Source organism: Apium graveolens, chromosome 4, assembly GCF_009905375.1.
Source record: "Apium graveolens cultivar Ventura chromosome 4, ASM990537v1, whole genome shotgun sequence".
NCBI lineage: Eukaryota > Viridiplantae > Streptophyta > Magnoliopsida > Apiales > Apiaceae > Apium > Apium graveolens.
Window position 1 is genome coordinate 162,787,009 of NC_133650.1, and position 22,617 is coordinate 162,809,625.

Consider the following 22,617-nt stretch of genomic DNA (forward strand, 5'->3'; position numbering starts at 1 on the left):
GGTGAATAGAAAACCTAGAATTGTGCGCTTCATGCAATATTTCATTCTTCAGTTCTTCTACATTAGGAATCCAGATGCGAGAGGAAAACTTATATAGACCGCGGTTATCCTTTTGAGTACATAATTCTTCTCCTGTCAGATCTTTCAATTCTCGTTCCATAACTCCTTCTTGACCTCTTTTAATCTTTTTCATTAACGCTGGCTGGAAAGTAATCTTGTATAGCGTTTCCCGATCTTCACCTGATACTCGAATTTTGATTTCCATCTTATCTAAGTCCCGGGCTAATTCATTCGTGATACGGGCAATGCTTAATTTTTCTTTTCTACTTAGGGCATCAGCTACCACATTAGCCTTACCTGGGTGATAGTTAATTGAACAGTCATAGTCCCTAATCAACTCCAACTGTCTCCTTTGTCTCATGTTTAAGTCCTTTTGGGTGAATATATACTTTAAGCTTTTATGATTCGCGTAGATATCACATTTCTCTCCGTACAAGTAATGACGCCATAACTTCAAAGCAAACACTATAGCCTCCAGCTCAAGATCATGAACTGGATATTTCTGCTCATGTGGCTTTAACTGTCTAGACGCATACGCAATAACCTTATCATGTTGCATTAGCACACAGCCTAATCCTTTAAGAGAAGCATCACTGAAAATTACGAAATTCCCGGTTTCATCTGGTAATGCTAAAACTGGTGTTGTCACTAGTCTTTTCTTTAGCTCTTGGAAGCTTTCTTCATATTTCTCCATCCAAATAAATCTCTCATTCTTCCGGGTCAGCTTGGTCAACGGGGTTGCAATCTTGGCAAAGTCCTTCACAAATCTTCGGTAATAGCCTGCTAATCCAAGAAAACTTCTAATTTCCGTTGGGGTCTTTGGTTGTTCCCATCTGGATATCGCTTCAATCTTCGCAGAATCTACCTTAATACCATCCTTACCAACTATATGACCTAAAAACTGGACTTCCTCCAACCAAAATTCACACTTTGAAAACTTAACATATAATCATTTTTCTCTCAACTTTTGTGTAACACCCCCAAATCCGGGGTCGGGGATCCGGGTTGTCATGAGTTCCATTTCCCTTAATAACACCCAATCTTAATAATTACTCAACTACTCTGTACTGTGACCCCACAATAAACACACACACCACACATTATAGTCTCAGAGATGAACATCCAAAAATAACCACAAGTCATTTTATTCCACAATTTTCTGCCAATACACCTTAAAAGGTTTTCTGAATAAATTTACATTTCTTTGCCATTGTTACAATTCATAAATATACATAAATCTGGTACATTAGAAGTTGAAAGCCTAGCCTATTGGTAGCTCCTACCTCAGCTACGGCGGCATCAATGCTTCTAGAAAACTGTGGAACGTCTCCTAATCGCTTGCGAATCGGGAGCTTGGTCCTGTTCATCCTTTCTATCTGTTGTTGTGTGATGAAAGAAGAAAGCAAGGGTGAGCAGCAAGCCCACCAAAATAATATGTATAATGATTAATAGTATATGAGCCTTCTCTTAGTACTCATGAAAGTCTTGGTCAAAAGAAATGAACCAAGTTGATATCTTAATGCGATGAAGTCGCAAAATATTCAGTATATATATATATACATATATACTTTTCAAAATATTGGAAGTCCTCTTCCATGCATAATATACACAAAGTCCCAGTGTATAACTGTATAAAAAAAATATCGTTGCAAGGTGATCTCATATATCTAACCTTGTCTCAACATTTTTCTGAAAATCTTTGTCATTCATAAGACAATTATTAATTAGATATAAGTTTAAAAGATGAAGTTACAAGATACCCCAATATACTTATATCTTTCCCAAATACTACTTGAACTACCACCGTTCAAGTTATAATTAGTTTCAAAAGTTCATCACATAGATGAGACTATAAGACAAGATTTGAATAGATTCAACCTTTGAAATATTATTAAAGGAAATGAAGTTATGACATACTTCACTAAGTTCTGATATATATATATATATATATATCCACATATGCATCTTCCTTTATACATTTCCTGAAAACCTCTGCCATGTAAAGTATGAACAGAATTGCAATATCCAATAAATTTGGAAAGGAAAAGAATTTGGCATAAACCAGATATCTTGCTGATCAGGCAAAGATACCCATAAGTAACCTTTTCTACTAGTAGATGGACGAATTCCCCACTAGTCATCACCCTGGTCGTATTAGGACCTTATGCTGGACTGCCACTCAGCCACTTATGCATTTGATGGACTCCCACTGAGCCACTTACACTATCATGGACGCCCACTGAGCCCATGTTGCTTATGCCGACTCAATAGATGGACTTACTTCCCGAACGTTGGGTAAGTAATCAATTCATTTACCAAAACTGCAACCGTGTTGCGATTATAAAATACACCACAGAGCCGGATCCCTCAGGTTTTGAGCGAGTATTTAAATCCCCTTAAAAATGAAGATCTTAAATATAAAAATGAGTTTAGGGATCCGCTCTAACTTTTAAAAATTATTTTGAAGACTCGAAAACACTTTAAAGAGTGTTTGGAGTAAAGCTGATTTAATGAAGTAAATCAGTCCCCAGAATATTTAGAAAATGTCTGAATATTATTATTTAAATTATATTCCCATAAAGAATAATCTTTATAAAATAATTAAAGTAGAAGTATTAAAACTTATACTTGAAATGAGTATTAAATAACCAAAGATATACTTATATGAAAGTACTATCTTTATTTGAATAATCGAAAATAAGTTTGATTATTGACACCTTATTCTTTAATAAAATAAAGAATATATCTCAGCAAATAATCGGAGTCATAGATCCTCAAATGAATATTCAAATAATATTCATTAAATAATATAAACTGAGTCATAAGCCCTCGAATGAATATTCAAATAATATTCAAATAATAAAATAAAAGGAGTCATAAGTCCTCGAATAATATTCGAAATAATATTCAATAATAAAATAAAGTTAAAGTTATCGAATAAACCTTATTCGATTAATAGTTTTGAAAACTATGACCATATATATATATAAGTATATATATATATATCCATATATACAAAATCTACTCGGGATCCTCGACTCCCGGTTTTAGAAAATATTTTCACCTTTGGGTCCCTATATTAAGGGTATATGCAAATTACCGCTATCCTCTAGCATAGGTATTATCAATTGAATCAACAGATATATATGGAAAGAATACGAAACAGGCATGCATATATATATATACCATAGCAGCATGTTTCAATATATTGCAACATTTGCTAATTAACCAACATGCATCTATCGCAAGATAATGCAAATACCTATATACATCACAACAACAGTTATAACTGGTAGAAAACTTGCCTGAGCGACTGGGGGTTACGAATGGCTCGGGACGAGTCTGGTAACCTATAAACAACAAGTAAGTTGGAATTAAACCAAAGTCACTTGTAAATCTATACTTTAACTAACTTAGACTCTAACGCTTGTTTTGCGCTTACTGATTTTCTTAAGTCACTCGAGTACCCTCGGCTCCACCATTTTTAGTAATTTAACCTTTATGAGTTCTAAGGCGATTCCTTCGCGAATGTCTTACCAATTGCCTAACACACTTACCATAAATGTTTAATGCATTAATTAACCCTTTTTGGTCTTTAACCTATGTTTCAAAGTAAGGCGAGGGGAAAAGTTTTGTTCGCGAAACGCCGTTACTTGAAACGGTCGTTTCTCCTAAACTGTGCATCGGAATCGAACGAACTACATATCAAAACGAAGCTCGTAACATGAGCTATCTAAAAATGGCAGTGGTCATAATCTAGAAGGGGGTTCTCGGGTCCTAATGTTATGCACAAAAACAGTCTAAAGAAAATCGGACGTTACGACGGCTATGTTTACGCGATTTCCAAATTTTAAACCATTCAAAACCATCCCAATTCAACCTCAAATCCAACATACAACCAACATCCATCCTTATCATATCATAACAACCCCAACCAATTCAATTTTAACATTCATACTTATGCCTAAGCTTAACTTTAACCATACTTAAGTTCTTTTAATCAAAACAACAACATTTACCATTCCATTTCACTACCATTTCAAATCCCAAACTCTAATCACAACAACAAGCTACAATATCACCCTACTAATCAAAATCATCTCATAATACATAGGAATCTAGGGTTTGGAGATGGTATACCTTCCTTGAAGTGGTGGGAGGAGCTAGGAAGCCTTAAGAAGCTTTGAGAAGTCTTAAGAATGCTTGGATCTTCAAGGAAAACAAGAAAAATTTCAAGTTAAAAACTTGAAAACACTATTCATTGTCTTCTTCTTTGATTAAATGAAGAAGATTGAGAAGGAATTAATGGCTTAAACTCATGATATAGCCATAACTAAGCATAAAGATGATTAGGGAATTATCTTACCAATTTAGGAAGCTTGGATCTTTGATTTTGAAATTCTTGCCCTTTAAAAAGCTAAAAAGCCGAGAGCAAAGATGAACAATGCCTTGGTTCTTTTTGATTTTGATGAAGAATGATTTTGCTTGGCTTGGTTGATTTGTTTTTGTGTTTGATTTAGTCAATTACCTTGTTGCCCTTGAATTTGTGTGGTTCTCATTCAACCACACCTCCTTCCTTCCCATGTCATGCTTGTGTCATCCTCATGATGTCATCCTCCCCTCCTTGTCCCCTTCTCATTGGTTGGGTGACATCATCCTCTCTAATCCCTTTGATTAACTTCCTAATTGTTTGCCTAATGACCGCTGATCTGTTATACGGTTCGCTTAACTTTCGTTTTCGTTTATCGTTTGAAGGATCATACCCGGGATCTTATTACTTAGGTTCCCTTAACCTTTCTCAATACATTATATTCCTTTTTATGATCCTCTATTATAATTCTTTAATTTAAATCCTTTTATCCTGTTACCTTATACTCAATTCTTTCCGTATATATTGGATTTCCGGGAAAAATCAAAGTGTTCGGATTTGGATTCTGACGATCTTTACATACACTTATATCCCATATAAAGTACTAATAAAATCTCAGAATATCCATATCAGAACCCCTACATAGTGTGGCATGAAAAGTTTTCTCATTCAGCTAAAACACTATTCACAAGGGTTACAAAAAGTTCAAAATTTTGAGGGTTATTACATTTTGTAATGCAATTCTTAGATGTCCGTCATGGTCGTCTTTGGTCTTTAAGTAGATGAGGATGTCATCAATAAATATATCCAAGTACTCCTTATACACCCGGTTCATTAAATCCATAAAAGCCGCTGGCGCATTAGTCAACCCGACTGACATCACTAGAAACTCGTAATGGCCATACCTGGTTCGAAAAGCAGTCTTCGGTATATCTTCAGGCTTGATCTTCAACTGATGATAGCCCGATCTTAAGTCGATCTTGGAAAAACAACATGCTCACTTCAGTTGATCAAATAAATCATCAATCCTGGGTAGGGGATACTTATTCTTGATGGTTAACTTATTCAATTCTCGGTAGTCAATACACAATCTTATGCTTCCATCCTTCTTTTTCACAAACAACACTGGCGCGCCCCACGGGGATACACTTGGTCTAATTACCCCTTTATCCAAAAGTTCCTGAAGTTGTTTAGCTAGTTCTTTCATTTCTACTGGGGCCATACGGTAAGGTGCCTTTGAAACAGGTTCTGCTCCCGGAATCAAATCAATAGAAAACTCAATCTCCCGATCTGGTAGTAATCTTGGTAACTCGTCTGGAAACACATCTAAAAATTCATTAAATACTGAAATCTTCTCCAATTCGGGTACTCTCTTCTCAGTGTCCATAACATGGGCTAAATATGCTTCACAACCTTGTCTCAATAACTTCTTCGCTTCCAAGATAAAAAGAAAGTTCTTGTACTGTTTTTGTCCTTGATAAACTATTCTTTTATTATCCTCTGAATATAACAAAACTTTCATTTTCTTACAATCAATATTTGCCTTATGCTGAGACAACCAATCCATTCCTAAAATTACATCAAACTCTCCTAACTGAAAGGGTACTAAATCCACCAAAAAGAGATGCCCGCAAATTTCTATTCGACATCTAGGGCAAAACTGGTTTACTGAGACTTTATCCTGATTAGCTACCTCTATCGATAAGGGCTCATCTAAATTTTCCAACATCAAATTCATTTTACTTACACATTCTTTAGATATAAAGGACTTAGATGCTCCCGAATCAAATAAAACCTTAACATGCACTAAATTTAGAGAAAGCGTACCTGCAACCACATCTGAATCTTGAGCATTAGATTTCTTGGTCATTTTAAAGGTTCTGGCTTTTGCTGTGCTAGTTGCTGGTCCTTGAGATTCATTCCCTCCTACATTACCTTGAGTAGCCATCTTGCAGTTTCTGGAGATGTGCCCAACCTTACCACACTTGAAGCAGGTGACTCCGATGTTTCCTAGGTTAAATTCTGACGCATAATGACCCTTTTTATCGCATTTAAAACACTAGACATCCTTCCGGCACAGACCACTATGCTTTCTACTACATAACTTACAGTCCACAACTAGCCTGGTTGACTGGACTGGGGCGGAGGCAACTGAGGTGACACCGGAATTTGTCTGAGCCATGCCTTGCCTTCTAAATCTCCTATTCCTATTCCGGCCAAACTTCCTTGGGAACTTCTGACTAGACTCCTCCTGGTCTGCATTACCTGTACCACCTTCAAACTTTCTCTTCCGATCACCCCTTTCCTTGGAGGCCAACTTCTGATCATTTTTAATTACCATGGCGGATTGAACTACAGAGGTGTACGTCTTAAGTTATAGGGCCCCTGGGTAGCAACAGTTATGAACTACAGAGGAATTGGACGGGAAATTTTTCTTGGGAGGCATTCTCCTGAAACACAACAAATAGGTTTTATATGAAAATTGTGCCCCTGGGTAGTAACAGTTTTATTCATCAGGAGAATGCGGTCACAATTAAATATTCCCTTCCTTGTTTATTTGGGGTCCACCCATGATGCATAACCAAATTCAAAAATCCAGCAACAAATACAACAATAACAATAACAACAATAACAAAAGTGTAATAAAATAAAACCGACAACCGTAACATCAGAAAATAATAATACAACAACAGTACAAATCCATCTAATAACTACAGTACAACACTCATAACATACTAAGTACACAACAAAATTGGCTGTCATAGCAGCCCCGCCTAATACAAGCTACAATACAAAGAAAACATACATAAGAAAAGCATCTACAGAACTCCTGCAACTAACTCCGGGCTCTGTATATCACTGCAGCAAGTCTAATCTAGCCACTGCCACTGCCACCAATGGATCCTAACTCAAATACCAACCAGTTCACAAGATCCTGGTACTGAACAGCCCTAAACTCGGAGCTAATGAAATGGTCAATGGTCCGAGCTCTCTCTACCGCAGCCCGAGTCAAAGATCGAACTCTCTCCTGCACATCTGGGGAAGGGGCAGGAATACCCTGGAAAGGCCCGACCGGAATCTGGTCAAGCTGAGCTGCTAACCCTGGGCTCTGCTCTCTGATCAAAGACTGGTTCACCGCTCAGTGAACATGCTAAGTGATCGGGGAAGATGCACCTATAGGAACAGAGGGAGGAACAGGTGGTCTCGAGGTGGAGGAACTAGGACCACATCCTGGAGGGAAATCCCTAACAGCCGACACTGACCTTTGTACCCAGCGAGGACGGATACTAGGTCCTGACACACCTCCTGATACAACTGGAGGAACAGGTGGAGGAGGCATGAGAGTCTTCTCGGCTACAACATCCAAGGTCCGCTCAGAATCTGAATCATCTAAGTTTGACAGGGTTCCCCGAGAAGGAGAACTGGAGATCACTATAGGCCACTGTCAATCATAACAATATACGGGAAAGACATAACAAGGTTAAGGCAAGTCTATTAAAATATTAATAGATGCCAGGGTAACGTCGTCGGAACCCTCGACTGACACTTAAGGTTGCTCCTCGACATGAGTTGCCGACTCACACTATATGACATACTTCCTACACCTTACTAACTCATCTCTTAACCTAAATTAGGGACTTGAACCTGTGGCTCTGATACCAACTGTGACGGCCTCAACCCCGGGGTCAGGGGCTAACATCACCAAAAATATGATAAATTATAACAAAAACTACTAAATAAACTTTATTATAATACACGACCCCAACCAGAAGCCGAAACAGGTTCAACTATTATTTAGGTTACAACACACACACTAACTTATTCAAAACCAGACACTCTCCCTTAATACAGCAACTCATCAGACCTCAGGGCCTGAAACAAACTACCTCAGAGGAGCCGGGACCGGAGGCTGACACTCTATGTTGACCTGGTCTTCTAGACATCTGCAATAAATAAATACAAAACAAGCTGCAAGGGTGAGGAATCCATTGCCCAACAGTACCTCTATATGAATAATCAGTAACAGGATGTATAAAACAGTATAGGAACAGATATTAAACTGATATACGAAAAATCCGTAAAACAGGTATAATCTGGATATCAAAACTAAAATGCTTTGCAAAATAACATCATCTGTAGTGTGATGTGTAAAAATACCAGAGTTCAAGTTTAGCATGCTATTTCCTTTCCAAAACCATTGTCCATTACTGGACCCATAAATCACCTGTCCCGCTACGGGGACTATAAACCATTTGTTCCGTTTCGGGAACCATTAAACCTTTATCAGATATATAAAAGAGGATAAATTCTAGGGACAGCTGATCAGTCTATCCCACCACAAATTTCTTTCCGAAACTCAGAGACTAGCTAGGTCTCTGTCATGCTGGACTAAGCGGCCTACCAGTGCGCGCATCTCACTTAGCCTCTTACGCAACCATGCTGGGCCATTACCTAATAACGGACCTCTTACGCCAACTGACCACCCAATATCTGATTTATTTTTATCCAGTTTCCAAAACCATTTACACCTATCTCCTTTTTAAACAATTACAACACACATTCTAAAAATCCCTTTTTAATTTTTAATCACAATCTAGAGATAGGCATTTTCAGAAGTTACTTTTTCCCAAAACCTCGTTCAGTAAAACATATTTAAATACGGGGAATACGTAACTTAAAACGTTCTGTTCCAATACGTAATTTAAATCAACAACTATTCATATATACTGAACTGTAAAAGATTAGTTCAGGGGTACTTGCCTTGCGAAGCTTTGCACTAACTCTTGGCTTAACTCTAATTGACTTTAACTACTGGGTCCTTTGACTCGAACCTACGAAATCAAAACAACCTAGGTTAAACGACCGATTGTGCTTGACTTTTCCTCACTAATAATTATCTAACGATATAATTCCCGACTCACATGCATATTAATAACAATAATATATACGCAATAATAGTGCACATAACAATCATGGGTTAATTTGTATTAAATGAGATATATGTACTTGATTAATAATTTAAGGAAATTTTTAGAAAAATTTGGAAAACGACTCTTCTGTTTATAGGCCTACCCGTCGAAACATCAATCGACGTCAAATCCCAACACAACAATTCAAATCGCCACATAACTAAATTTTTAGTCCCGAAAACAATTTATACAACTCATTTTGTTTATTAAAATATTTAGGACTCAGAACAGGGTCATCACCGTCCACCGTCGGCTCGCCGGAGCTCATCGCCGATGGCGGCAAAATTTTCGGGGCACCCCATTATTCGGGTTCCAACACAAAAATTCTACCGATAATTTTATAAATTAATCCCGCATGAAATTATATTTAATTTCACGAAATCATTCAACATAATTCCTGCAGAAAAAAAATATAAAATCAATATAATGATTTTAATTTTTGAAACTGGAAAACAGTACAAGAACAACCCAAACCAAGCCACACAGCAACAATCATACACGCACCAACGCGCCACCGCAACAAAACCGAACAAAATACACACAGATACTGACACTAACACACACCCACAACTATATACACACACATAACCACAACAACATGTATGTATATTTATATCAGAACGAAACTGAACCGGGCCAAGATACCAGAAAACAAGAGGACAACGGCCGAAATCGCGGAGGAGATAGGCGGGGAAGAGAAGGATGAAAGAGGGAGGGAGAAAGAGATATATATAGAGAGAGCTATAGAGAGAGATTGAAAACTGTGAGAGAGAGGGGGGAGAGAGAGTTGAGAGACAGAGAGGGTGAGATGAGAGAGACAGAGTCAATGTTAACCCACAAAACCAAATGTTGGCTGCCCCCTCCCTCTGTTAAGCCGCATGTCCAATAAAAAGGAACACGTGGCTACTTCCTAGATTGGGCAAAATTTTTATAACACCGAATCGTAAAATTGGCGATACATACCACGCGCGAGAGTTAGTCGGAAAAATTCCAAAATAGTCTTAAAATGTCATAAATATCCCGAAGTTTATAAAAACATAGATTTTAAAATTTTATGAGAATTTTCAAAACGCAACTTATACCCGCTTTTAGCCTTTAAATGAAACCATGCGCGGGTAAGTTTAATCCCGAAAATTTCCAAAATAATTTTAAAATTTCCAGAATATTATGAACTTAATAAAATACAAGTTTTATGATTTTTGAAGAAGTCTGGAATTAAATATGGATATTACTAATAAATACAGTCAGAAAATCATTCAAAAATAAATAATTATAAAAAGTGAAATCGAAATAAAACGGTGCAGCAGCTAATTATAAAAACACCCCACGCAATCCAACAATCACCTATAAACAATAATAAATCAGACACAGGAACCAAAATTAATACAAAATTCTTTATTCAATATATGTACGCAATAATTGCATATTTAAATATTACAGAAATATACGAGTCGTTATAAGTAGGGATTCAGTTGAAGAGTTGAGACAAAGGTGGAATGTTTTCTTAGGGAAGCAGTCAGTCAAAACTTGTAGTGCACGGGAAAGAGTTGGGATGGATCAACTGACGAGAATCATGAATATCTTGCTTTCATAGCAATCTCTGAAGATGGTCCAACTCATATATCTCAAGTTTCAATTTCTTGAACTACTGCAATATTTTATTCTCAATATTCAATGCATGATAAGATCTTAGTGTTTAAATGTTTAACACTCGCACAAGCATGATAGAATCACACATAGATAATGCTGAACTAGTTCACTACATTATTTTTCTGGTAACTAGGATTAATGTTTACTTGTGCATGTTACTTTAGATGATCTTGAATATGTGCTTGAATATTTGTTGAACATGATTAATTGCTTTAGTGAGATAGATGTTTTCCAGCATATAAGACCTTTGTTTTTGCTTATTCTCTGTGTCCTATTATAATATGATTTATTCTTTTAATATGAATTATTTGATAAGATGTATCAGTTATATTTGGATTGAGAAAGCTAGATGAGATACATCGACAGGATTGGACTAGATAGAATTAGTGATTTATTTGTTAATTATGTTTGTTCCATATCATGCCTGTCTTGCTTAATTCTTATCCGTAACGTTTCCGAATGAATGCCATGTATTCTTAATTCAATGCTTGCCTATTTCAGTGCCATGAATGCATCTCTTAGTACTTGCATTAATTGTAGAAAAAGCATGTTTAGAATTATAATAGGGCAAAGACTGCTAGTCCTCCTTATATAAGGTTGGAACCATTTTCCCCTAGCCTAGAGACAAATTTGTCAAGGGTATTAAAATGGAGAAAATGGTTAGTCAAAGATAAGAATTAGCATGATAAGGTTGCAGCTGTTGGTATATATGTTTATAATAAAATCTCTAATCCATCTGGATCCAAACTGATAAGTTGGGTACCAAGAACTGTTAATCCATTTATGAGTGCAGGACATAACAGGTCAATTGATTCATATGTATTCTTGGTAATTCATACTCAAGACATATGATCAAAGAAAGAGCCTCATAATCAAATGTGATCAACAAAAGCTATTCCGTTAGTAATCTTTGGAGATGACAGCAAAGGTTTTCATTACGGGATAAGCTATACAGAAAAGGGATGTCATCATGGATTCAACAATTGTTATCACTGATAACAACTAATAATTGGAGTCATTGATAACAATTGAAGCAACTTCCTTGCTGGAGAATCAAGGCACAGATTCTCTTATCAAACAGTTTTGCATCAAAGGACAAAATGTCAATTCAATGAAGGATTAGTGTCTCATCTGAAGCAGGAAGATTGAGAAGCTTGCTCTTCTTAGAGTAAGGAAAGGATATGCTCGTGGCTAGACTGGAAACTCTGAAAAGGTGAAGTCAATGGTTTCTACTGTAAAGCTTTATCTGACAAAAGTTTAGCTATGGCATTAAAAGCTCTCACCCTTGAACATCAACTCAAGGAACTCTTTTGTGAAAAGGGTTTGTGAGAGGACTGCCTCATCTAGAATTCAGAAGATGGTAAATATGAGGCATGTCAGAAAGAGACCTTTGGGAGCTCACAATTGGTAACACTTGGTGATCTCACATTTGGGAGGTATAAGGAGTTGGAAAATTGGTGAACATGATGATCAACAGCGAAGTCATTCTTGAAGCATTTAAAGGGACATGGTTGATCAGACTCTGACTTGTTGTTTCTTTTCCAACAAAGTAAAATATGAGAACTTCTTCAGACGACATCATACATTCCCTCTCTAAGGGGGAGATAAAAGCTTATATAATAGTTTGGAGGATTCCTCAACTAAGGGGGAGAAATAGAAGGGAGGAGGAAAAAGGTAAAGCATATGTACACTACACCACCATTGTTGTTTGTAACTACAGATCCTATTATACGGGAGAGGTGGTAAACACAAGGTGATTTCCTAGTAAATAGAAGAAGTGGTTTGGTTCATCACTATTCTTCATAAGGGGATAAGCTATTTTCCAAAAGGGGAATACCATTAGTTCTTTTCTAGCGGATCCTATTGTACGGGAGAGGTGGTAGACGAAGGTGATCTCCTTTAAGCAGTTGATTCTCATAGGGGAAGAAGCAAGAAAGATATGCGCTTCTCAACAGGAAATGTGGTTGTACAAAAGAAGCTGCTGATGATTACTTCAAGACTGAGAAGTATAATCTGGCAGAGATTTGAAGAACCAAGGAAATGAAGATGAAATTACTTGAAGATCAGTTCAGTGCTAGAGGAACAGGCATCTTTCATTTCAGTTACTCAAGAAATCTGGAAATGCAGTATTTGATCCAGAAAACCAGTAGAATTATTTACAAGTCCTGGTACATTACTTTTTCTAGTTGTTAGTTGAGTTATCCTCTCTATTTATTTTGTTTGTTAGGTTTAAAAATCAAATAGGGGGAGATTACTGGTAAGACTGCGTAGCTGTATGAACAGTTACATGATAACTCAACATGATAACAACACTAGAACAAGACAGGTTAATAATACTACGTCTACACAAGAAATCAGGAAGAATGAAAACAAGGCAAATACAAAGAATCAGAAGAGTAGAAGAAAGCCTAAAGTCTGTCTACATGTCACTGAAAGAAGTTCATTAATATGATCATGCCTCAGTGAAGAACAAAGGTTAAAGACTTTCAGGGTTTCAGAAATATTGAAGATTCAGTATACAAGTGCTACCAAAAGATTTCAGTGTATTGGCATTGATTGAAGATAGACAGTGTTCGAAGCATAGGAATCTGAAGAATTGAAGACAGGGTATAGGCAGAGGTTAATGAAGACGTTGTCTAAAGTACCATAAAGGATTCCAGTGAAAGTACAGTTGTTTATTGACAGTCAGTGTCTGAAGCAATAAAGTTGAGGCAAGCTTAACAATGTAATTAAGGCTATAATACGAAGACCTGAATCGGGGTTAGTCATCTGTGAACCAGACCAGTTGCACTAGGCATCAACAGCTCGTGAAAGGAATCTGGGTATTATTTTAGAAGAATTGTTAAGTTGAGGAACGTACTTGGATTGATTGTTTATCTGTTAAAGTACGGGAAGAGGTGCACAGGGTATACAGCTAAATAACTCAGGGGACTGGCGAAGCTCAAAGTTTAATTGTTAAATTAAATAAATTATTTAATGGATTTTAATATAATTTATTTAGTAAACTTAAAATGATTTATCTTATGAACTTTAAATAAGTTTATTTTATAAATCTAAATTAGTTTATTTATATAAGTTATATTTAAGTTTATTTTATAAATTAATTTAAATTACAATTTAAACTTAAAAAGAAAAGAAACAAAAAAAAGAAAAGAGAAAAAGAAAAGAAAACAAAAAGAAAAGAAAAGAAAAACCAAAAGAAAATAGAAAAAGGAAAAAGAAAACAAAACAAAAGAAAAACAAAAGAAAAACAAAAAACAGAAAAATTAAATAAAAAGAAAAACAAAATGTGAACAAGTATTGTTTTGTGGTTTTGTTTTTGTTAGTTCAGTTAAGTACATGTACAGGTTACATGTAGTATACCAGGTGTCGCCACAGAGCCTCCCCTGTCGCCACACAACTCTCCTTGTGCCTCCCTTATCGGCACAGAGCTCTTGTCGCCACAGAAAGGACTTGTCGCCACAGAAGCCACTCAACCTCAGCCACACAATTTTATTGTGTATAAAGTCTACACTTTGCAGCAGATCTAAAGAGGAGAACTGTTTATCTTCTTCTCCAACAAAAAGAGAGATGATAAAACAAGAAGCGGAGATTTACAGAGGAGTTCAAGCTACTTGAATATCCGTTTAACTTCTCACCGGAGTAACGTTATAATGCCCGATTTAACTCTTGTATATTCTTAGGGGCATTATAATCGTTACCCGGTAATTAAATCCTAGTACAAACAAAAGCTAGATTATTGTATAGGATTTGATTTGTAAATCTTTGTAGTAGCTAGGAACTTTGTTGTTCTTAGATTGTAGCCGGTTAATTTATTTACTGGAGTGTAGCAACACCCTCGAGGATTTATATACGAATATATATTTCCCCGAATATCTTGTGTTCCTCATTTTTATCGTTCCAAATACTATTCCTCTCAAGAACACGAAACCACTAACCGACCACTAAATATTTTATCTGCTAAAGATTCGAAAGAATTTTTAATTTAGTGATTATCGTATTCAACCCCCCTTCTACGATAATTCGGGACCTAACAAAAATCATTGTCCAAGCTGGGACAATTGAAGAGTCCATACATAAGGAAGGAATGGAGTTTCTTCTTTGACTACATCACCAGAACTTTTGCAAACAAATGTTCAAACTTTGATGCAATTATATTCCTTAGTCAGCAAATTGGGTATGCTCTAATTACTCAATCTCATTTTGATTATGCTAGTGATGTCCTAGGTTTCATAGGTGTAGGATGATAGAAGATAGAAATACTGTATATTTTGCTAGATTCTGTCAACTTATTTACAGTTGTTGTAGCTCTGATAAGCCCCAACTAGCAAGTGAGTTGATTTAGCCATTTAAACTTGCTAAAAGAGCTTTTACTGACTTATATCTACTGATAATAAGAAAACTATTCTAAGACCCCTTCAAATTCCACAATCAGTCAAACAGGTCTTAGTAAACTCTGATCCAACCACCTATACTACCATATATCCTGATGTCCAACCATCCTAACCTCCATCAGCACCTACAAAACCTACCACTTCTCAACCTCAACCAACTCAACCTACCATCAGAACATATTTCCAACTAGCACAATCCTCACAACAACAACCATCAGCACCTACCATCAGACCTTCATCCTCAAGGCCTAAAAGAGTAAAATTTGTTCTTAAAGCTCCACGAAGGAGAATAAGGATGATTCTAAGGGATGAATCATATGATGAAGAAGCACAGGGTCATGCATCAGAACCTGTGCCTATTGAAGCTAAAAATGTCAATTTTCAGAAAGAAGTAGCAGCTAAAGAATCAATTATTCAGAAAGAAAAAGAAGCTGAAGAAGTCACCCCTCAGAAAAAGTCTGAAGCTGAGGGTTCTAGTACTCAGAAAAGAAAAAGGTTATCAAACTCTGATACAGATAATGTCTCTCCTCCATCAAGAAAATCAAGATCAAAGAAGAAGAGAGCAGGTGTGAAGATTACACAGGCTCAATTTGAAGAAGCTGAGAAAGGGGATCAGGAATCTCTGATCTCACAAGAACCAATTATCATTGAAGCCCTTCCAGCGCCTAAAGACACTGGTCCTGACATAGTGGTCACACCTCCCATCTCTCCAATCAAAGATATAGATAATGGTGAAGAACAAGACACAAGTTCTGAAATAGATATTAATAATCTGAATATTCCTACTGTTCTTTATTTAGAAGTTCCACCAGCAGCTCAACCATCTATTGTCAATTCTCCTATCTTACAGGCTGAGATACCAACAACTCCTATTTGGGAGATAAATTCTGATGCTCAGAATTTAGATGAAGCTGGTACAGACTCTCCTTCTGTTACACACACTCTTGTAATGTCAGAAGATGATGGATTTCTTGCAAGTTCTGGAGAGTCAACTCCAGTAAATGCTCCAATTCTTGGAAAGGAGACATTAATCCAAAAGTTTGTAGAATGCTCCTATTCCTTGGGAAGATGCTCACAGAGGAGTGGAGTGGACCAAAAAGTGGAATGAAACTGATTTCATTCCAAGCTCTAAAGTTCTGACAGAGCACATTGCCAAAGCTAATGAGCTGATGATAAATTCTGATTTCAAGACTCAACTCAAAGTCACAACTCTAAGTGTCAAGTCTCTTCAAGGTCAACACTCTACAACTCATGAAAAAGTTGACAAACTTCTGGAAAAAGCTGAAAAGCTGGATATGGAGACCAAGCTTGATAAAAAGAGGTTTATCAGATCTATTTCTGAAAAAGTTGAAGCAATTGAGAAGGTTCAGGAGAAGCAACAGGCCCAAATTACTGAGGTCCTGCAGAATCAAGCTTTTTAAAAAGCTCAACTGGATGAAATTCAATCTTCAGTAGAACTTCTTCTATCTCTCTCTTATTACCTGATGATGCCAAAAAGGGGGAGAAGGTAGTTAAGTCCAAATGTTCACCTACTCAAATACTGAAGAAGAAGGATGACAAAGGTGATGACCAGGGAAACTCTGATAAGAGTAGAGGTCAAGGAAATATTCAAGGAAAATCTTCACAAAAAGTAATTTTTGATGTTAGCAAATCTTCTACACAGAACAAGTCAAGTTCTGATGCTATGAATGCTAAAAGTCTGATATCAAGTTCTGATAAGCAAAGTCTGATGACAAAGCCTGATGTTCTGATTCAAGGTGGAAGTCAAGACTCTCAGAAGTTTTTACAAACTCTGAAGCTAAAGGGAAAGCAGACTACTGTCTACTATAAGGATCCCAAAATTCAGACACTTGATGAAGAGATGGCTAGAAGATTATTTCTGAAACATAATCCTGGATTGGATTTAGAAAATCTCAAAGAGGAAGAAGCTAGATTTAAAGCTGAGAAGACAAATCTAAAGTCAAAAGCTTCTGTTGCAAAGAAACCTCCAAGGCCTAAGGAAAAAGGCATTGTGATCAAGGAGAAATCAAATATTGAGGCATCAAAGCCCAAGACTAGATCACAAACTGAGATTGATCCCAAAGATAAAGGAAAGGGAAAAATTGATGAACCAATAAAGCCACAGGAGATGAAAATTCCTCAAATCCTGATGAAACCAGTGTGCAAAATGGTTCAAGTTCATGATGATACTCTTGCTGAAGATGAAATTATTCAAACCTTGAAAAGAAGAAAGATTACTGAAGAATCTAAGACAACCTCTGACAAAGCTCAAGTTGTTCAGAGTGAAAAATAGCAAGCTACAGAAGAAATAGCAAGTTCTGATAAAGTCATCAAGACATCAACCTCTGACAGAGCTCAAGTTGATTTAAACAAGATGAAAGTGGCTGATAAAAAGAAACTCATATGGAAGAATGTCAAACCATCAGATCCAAAGAAAAGCCAATTGTTGTCTGATTTCATGACTATTGGGTTAAATGCTAGAGAACCAAGAGACAGAGTAGGGCTAGGTTCTGATGAAGCTAAGATTAAGACAGGAGTTAAAGTAGCTACTAGAGATCCATTTATATTGACTGACATACCTCTTGAAGATGTTACACAGAAACACCTAGATAAGGTTATCTCTGTTCAAGTGGTACTGGATGCTCATGACAAGCATAATGTCAAAGAACATCTGATTCTATTTCTTGAAGATGGAAGGACATATCAAATGTCAGAATCAGATGTACTGAACAAATCTCTGAAAGAACTTCAATTCTTTCATTATCTGTTAGAGATAAAGTCTGATATTACCAGGAGATGGTCAAATTTCATATTGAAGACCATAAGAGATAAAGCAAGAATTTCTGGTTCAAGGGTTACATAATTCATTCCTAACATAGTTGAAGATGATGGAAGTGAATTTAAATGAAGAAGGATTCTGCTAAACTTGAAGTGATTTTGAAAGAGATATGTCTGTGCTACAATGAAGATTCTTCTCATCCAAGGGTTATAAGACTTGCTGATGGTTTATAAAGAAATCACATATCAGTACTTAGGACTGCAATCTACCAGATTGGAAGTCAGGGTGAAGAATTGAAGCAAGTCAAAGCTACACGATCTCAAGTCCTGAGTAATGAAGAAGAAAAGATGATATCAAACTTTGTCAAGAATCACTTTGGATTCAGATTGACTCAGTGAGATTGGTAAAAGCTACAAGGACTGTAAGTTATAGTTAATTGTCTTATTAAACTCTCATTGCATTTGTACTTAAAATGTTTTTGACATCATCAAATCTATTAAGTTGTATATTTTGCATAATTTACAAGTTGGGGGAGATTGTTTGATATATTTGAGATGTCATGTCTAATATGATTTGTGTTTAGTTTTTCAGAACTTAACAACATGACATATCAGGACTTACTGGAAATCAGAACTTACTGAAATCAGAACTTAATATCAGAACTTAAGGTGTCAGAAGATACATATCAGTACTTAAGTGCGGGAAGACTTTCAGATAAGGAATGCGGCTGATTTACAGGAGAAGATCTGGACTAAAACAATAGAATATATGCATGGAAAGAGTTAGAAGACTAGAAGACTTGTAGAAGATATCTAATTGATATATTTTAGGAGACAAAATTATATTCCATATCAATTAGAATATATCTTGTAATTGTGTACTATATAAACACAGCTTAGGGTTTACACTATGTATATTATCATTATCGAGAACATTATTCTTTGTAACCTAACAGCTCTTAGTGATATTGTTCATCATTGAGAGAGAACAACAGTTCATATTATAACATATTTTATTTGAATATACTTGATCTTTGTTACATACTTGTGTTGAAATCGATTTGATTGTATAAACGCTGTATTCAATCCCCTTCTACAGTGTTGTGTGACCTAACAATTTGCATATGAGTTTTGTGTTGATTATGAATGGGGATTTCTTAGGAATTGTTAGGCCCAAGCCACGAGGAGTTAAGATTTGGGGTATAATTGAGTCTAGAAGTCACAAATTAGAGAAACCCAACCATTTAGTGAGGTTCACACACTAAAATTTGGAATCTGTCCAGTAGGGGACAGTTTTGTTGTAACTTAGAAATGAGGAGTTTTGACCATGTCATGGGTAGGCCCTCACTAGGACTTGGTTAGCCCTAGTTAGAGGGAGTTTCAGAGGAGTTTTACATCCATAGTTCATAGGAATTCAGTTATAATCATGTGTCATAAGTTAGTGCAAAACAGGACATTGGTGTCACCCTGAAATCACTATAATGAGCAAAATCACTTAACCTTTAGTTTTAGGGCACTTATGAGTGAGGCCTAGATTGACCACCATAGTTGTAAGATAGTATGAGGTCATTAGAGTGTAAGGCCCATGTCAGGGTCCATAAGAACTTGATGGTTTAGAAAAGGCACTTCGAGTTATGAGGGTGATATTAAGAGTTTTGGCTAGTTTAGCATAACTAAGTGACTTGAGTAAGTGGAGTGAGATCATCCAAGCCTAGTGATGCAATATAGTGTGTATGGATATATTATTATGTACTTAAATGTGCTATGTGAACATGAGTGGCTATGTGAACTATTATGCTTATAAGACAATTATAAGCGTTTATGTGTATATAGGCCTAAGTGCCAATGTGCGTAATTTCGGTTTATAATTAGGTTGAGTTAGTGAGTATATATTATAATGAGGATATTATTATTTTGTGTTGGCTCTCGAGACGAGGGTAAACTTGACATTAAAGTGGAGTGAAGCTCCAGTTGCTCCCACTTGCCAGTCAAGTCAGGTCTTTCTCAAGGCAAGTGTTTCAACCTACCTTTTTGTTTATACTGCAAGATAGTGTTAGCCCAGATTTTATATATGATGTGAGTATTCTAATTTACCTTGATATATATATGATCCAATTAGTTTCAAATCTATATTTCGTATTATATACAAATGTCATGAACCCTCAAGTATATATTGCAAGTAGTTTAACTTTGCTTGGAGATTTCTATGCAAGTAATTCAAAAGTCATACCATGCTAATATACCAAGTAATTGTGATGTGGAACCCTGTGCAAGTTATACTCAGTAACCTTATCTTGATACCTAAAAGTCAGCTATCCCTTAAAAGTCATTCATGATTGCTTGATAACCCTATTCTTACTCCTAAAACATGATACCCTGTTATACTTTTGAACTGATGCTCACCTTCTTTATTTTTCAATACCTATGTCTTATCTGGAACCATTACCTTGAACCTAGTTTGACTTAGTTCCTTCATACTATCCGATAACCCTGCTAAATCTCATTGTCAAATTCCTTGTGAATAGAAACCTTGCAATTCCCTTGATAAAGTATAGTCTAGTTGATCATGGCCTTGAAATTTAGTGGACCTATTCCCTGTGCTTCAAAGTTGATCTAGAACCCTTGATAAAGATGCTCACTGTTTAAGAAATTAATCGTCACTTGGCATCAGTTTTTAAAATAAAAAGTTAAAATTTGGATTTACAGTCCCAAATGGGGACAAATATTTTCTTTAGATAATGGATCTGGACTGAGACGCAAGTCCTTTCCGCTCTTAATTTGTAGGTTTAAAATTTGCCTAGGGATCCCATTAATGTTCTAGAACCCAGTGAGGTTCGGGATTACTTCGCGGCTGATCACCGGCTGTAATCTGTAGCGTCTTAAAATGGTTTTTGACAAGGAAATGGTTTGGAATGGTTTTATTACAAGAAAAGATGCTATCACCCTGAAAGTTTATCTCTTGATACTATATTGTTGAATCTTTCAATTCCATTGTTAATTTTTTACTCTTGTTTATGTATATTATAACGCTTGTTGAGCATTTGGCTCACTACTTGCTTACCCTGATATTACAGCTAGCAGATATGGTTAGATTCAAGCAGACAGCGCGTAAGACTTGTGATGCCGATTTGTATGTTCGAACTCAGGTAGTTAGTGATTTTGTGTGTGAGGACTCGATATTGGAATCAGGTTGTAATAGTTAATAGTGTTGGGCTGTTCCAAACCTTAAACTGTAAAGATCTTGGATTCAGATGTATTTATTTCCTTTTGTTAACTAATATAATTATTCGTATATTGTCTTTTGTAAATGCTTGGGGCGTGACCATCAACCTTAGAAAGTTCTCTGACATGCCTTCTTAATCGATCATTAGAATAAATTCCCCTGTATTGGGTCTTGTATCTTTAGCGTCGCGCTTCCATATTTATAATTCGACTATATTTGCAGTCTTACGAGATTTACAATTATAACTTCAAATTTCACTTATGTTGCTAATCGTTCAACATATCGCCTTCTTTGCTAATAATGTTCTTCCTTTAGGAAATTCTGAAAATTTCTCAATCTTCTTTAATCCTAGTCAGCTTCTTTTAAATCGACGTACCCTTTGAACTCTAATAGTCTCAAAATTTGGATGAATAGATTCTCCGTACATCGGTTCTGTCATTTAAACTTATCAAGCAAGATTTGCACTCTTCTGTTAGAAACAATCAAATCTTTTCTGTAATAGCGTGTCCACTTGGCCTTCTAAATGAACCATACTAACTTCTAAAACTAGTATTCTTCTAGGTAATCCAAATCTTATAACAATCGAGAAACTCAAATAGTAATTTCAAAGGATTTTTAGGAAAAAAAATTCTATTAAGAAAATCTCATTTAAAAACTAGTTAAAAATTTTGAAAATCATACACATGGTCGTCATTACTATATGAGTTGGTTTTCGTTCTTTTTAACCACTACAAAGTATCAAATTGGGAACACAATCAGATAAAAGCTTATTCATTTTTATATATCCTATATCCCTCGTTGGGTCCATTTTACCTTCATTGATCGACAAAAATTCCAGTTACTGTTGCATATTATCTTATTCATAGCTTATCTTCAATTCTTCTATACCGGTAACACTCCCATCATCATCTCTTACAATTGCTAAGTATAACAAGTCTATCTAGTAATCATTTAATCCATTTTATAAAACAAGGTCGACCAATATCACATCACATTACTACTATACATATCATGATTGATCATAACATCATCATCAATTACAAGAAAATTCTCGATATCCAATCTTCTCAAATTCCTTTAAAATCCATCTAGCTCATTTCACAAGAAAATCATGGTGACATACTTACTAGTAGTTTCATATAACCTGGTAGCGGTTATCTTCCGAAACATACG